This window comes from Macaca fascicularis, chromosome 3 (genome assembly GCF_037993035.2).
Source record: "Macaca fascicularis isolate 582-1 chromosome 3, T2T-MFA8v1.1".
NCBI classification, from domain to species: Eukaryota; Metazoa; Chordata; class Mammalia; order Primates; family Cercopithecidae; genus Macaca; species Macaca fascicularis.
Window position 1 is genome coordinate 191074093 of NC_088377.1, and position 2836 is coordinate 191076928.

At 45.9% G+C, this 2836-nt stretch overlaps 1 non-coding gene across 1 annotated transcript; it reads right to left on the bottom strand.

Annotated features, from left to right (window-relative positions):
- Positions 1-736: 736 nt before the first annotated feature.
- On the bottom strand, positions 737-808 carry TRNAC-GCA (transfer RNA cysteine (anticodon GCA)). Its single transcript has one exon. It is a non-coding gene; the product is annotated as a tRNA-Cys (tRNA).
- Between the last annotated feature and the right edge of the window lie 2028 nt (positions 809-2836).

A 2836-nucleotide genomic window follows, 5' to 3' on the forward strand; every position in this document is an offset into this window, starting at 1 on the left:
CTGATTTAGTATAATAAAATATGTCGTTATGGTAGTATGCACTTTCTGCAAGTGTTTTTGAAAATAGCTATTGAATAGAATCGCTATTCAATATTTGGTCTACCAAAATACTAAAACTAAATACTGAAACAATTTTTTTACTCAAAAAATAATTCCAAAAAGTGTATAATTTAGCATCCCAATGTCCTCTCCAAATCATCCTTACTTGAACAATATATGTGGCTGGGAACCTGACTGTGGCTCCAGGGGCGCAGGTGTGTGAGATGCGAGGCACTTCCGAAGCCCGGAAACCCGCGCGGCTTTTCTACACCTTTCCGGGAGCAGCCGCTGGAGATCCTCTCTCTCCAGGAGCCCCTGGCTAACCCCTACTTGGGTCAGAAGAAACGTGTGATGGGAAACCAGCCCCTCTCTGGGACTAAGCGTAAAGAAGGTCCTATATTTCAGTTCCAGTGGGGCTGCCAGGTCTTTGGAAATCAGAGTGCTGTGTATGCAGGTTTTCCTAGAGCCTGGAAAAGTCTAAAAGTCACTGCGCAGGGGGTACCCGGATTTGAACCGGCAGGGTCTTTGGAGGAAATCAGGGTGCTGTGTGTGTAGGTCTTCCTAGAGCCTGGAAACCTCTAAAAGTCACTGCGCAGGGGGTACCCGGATTTGAACCGGCAGGGTCTTTGGAGGAAATCAGGGTGATGTGTGTGTAGGTCTTCCTGGAGCCTGGAAACCTCTAAAAGCCACTGCGCGCAGGGGGCACCCGGATTTGAACCGGGGACCTCTTGATCTGCAGTCAAATGCTCTACCGCTGAGCTATACCCCCTCCAGCAAGACAGCAGCGTCACTCACACCTTCGCAGTCAGCCGCACGCAAGTCGCTTACAGCGCTGCAGGGTCCCCGCCTTGGGCGGTGCTTTCCACCGGCGCCCAGTTCCGGCCTTTGCGCTCTCACCGTCACACTCCAACGCCCAGTTTGGGAAGAAACCCGGGATGACAGCCCCGGCTCACCGCGTTTACTCCTTCAGCCGTCCTCACCTCGAACCTTATCTTTAAGCGTCCCTTTTGGGCTCTTTCCCTTTTCGCTCTCCTCATCTTTATTCCCCACCTCTGTCCTCTTCCCAGGATCCTCTGACGTCACTCATGGCCCTCCCCCACACCCATTCTCCTCCCCGCAAACCACGAAGACCCTCTTAGGCCTTTATCTGATGCAAGGATTGTCTTTTTCAACTAACTGCTTATCTGCGATGAAAATGGAGGGCCTGGAGCAGTGAAGAAAAGGTAAACCATTTATTTCCTAAAGCAAAATAGGCGACGGAGGCCAAGAAAACCAAAAAGCGACAGCAGCGGGAGACAGCCTGCCCCACTAAACATCAGCATCTGCCGGGACGCAAGAATGGACTCGGCGCAGGGACAGAACACCTGGAACGCAGACCTGGGAGCACACCACAGTCCATGCATGAGCTGAATGAAAGAGCGTCACTCACGTTTACAGAGCAGTCGTGTTCACAGCGACTCCGTAAGGCAGGCGCTATGACTGGTGTCCCAGTTTTACAGATGAGAAAGCTGAGGCACAGAAACGTTGAATAAGCTGTCCAATGTCAAATGGTTGGTAAGTGGAAATGCAGACTCAAGGAGTCTGGCGACAGAGTCCATACACACAACCACCGTGTTTTACACATCACAGATTCATAGGGGAAAGGAAGAGTCATTTACATACATTCTACTGGGAGACTTAGTTGGCCATTTGCGAAAAATAAAGTGGCAACTAAACTTCATATTATATACCAAAATAAAGTCCAAGTGGATTAAATTATTACATATAAAATATCAAATAAAAGCATAAGACAGTATAAATTGCATCGAACTGATTTCTGAAGGACTAATACACAATGGAACAAATCCCAACAGAAAATACCAATAGATTCGGCTACATACGCATTAAAGGTTCAGGTATGTAAACAAAATCAAAAGGTTAATAGCAAGTTGGGAAAATATTTCTATCATGTATGACAGTCAAAATGTTACAAATTAATATCCTTAATAAGTAAAGAGCCTACATGTAATAGCAAAGGCCATCAAAAGACAATTCTCAAAAGGAAATAGTATAATAGTAGTTGATAGAAAATAGTAAGTATTATCTCAGTAAGTCAAAATAAATCTTAGTAAAACCAAAGACATGCAAATGAAAACAACACCATTGAACATTTTTCCTGTATTGAAATGGACAAATATTAAAGTAGTAATCCTCATCCTGGCAAGGGCATGGTAAGACCATACTATTTTAGGCCTGTAAACTGGTACAATTTTTTATTTTTATTTTCATTTTTTTGCTCTATCGCCCAGGCTGGAGCACAGTGTCACGATCTTGGCTCACTGCAACCTCCACCACCTGGGTTGCAGTGAGCTGAGATCCTCGGCCTCAGCCTCCCAAAGTAGCAGGGATTACAGATGCCTGCCACCATGCCCGTCGAATTTTTGTAATTTAGTAGAGAAAGGGTTTCACCATGTTGGCCAGGCTGGTCTCCAACTCCTAACCTTAAGCAATCCACCTGTCTTGGCCTCCCAAAGTCCTGGGATTACAGGCCTGAGCCACCATGCCTGGCCTTGGTATAATCTTTCTCAAGAGGAAAGGCAGTATAAAATAAGAGATAAGTTCAAACAGTTCCCTTTGACCTAGTAGTAATTTTATTTCTATGAACCCAGCCCAGAAAAAGCCTGAAATGTGAAAATGTTGGCTCAAAGATATTTGAGTGCTCTTAAGTGTTATTTAAAATATTTATGTGCCGGGCGCGGTGGCTCAAGCCTGTAATCCCAGCACTTTGGGAGGCCGAGACGGGCGGATCACGAGGTCA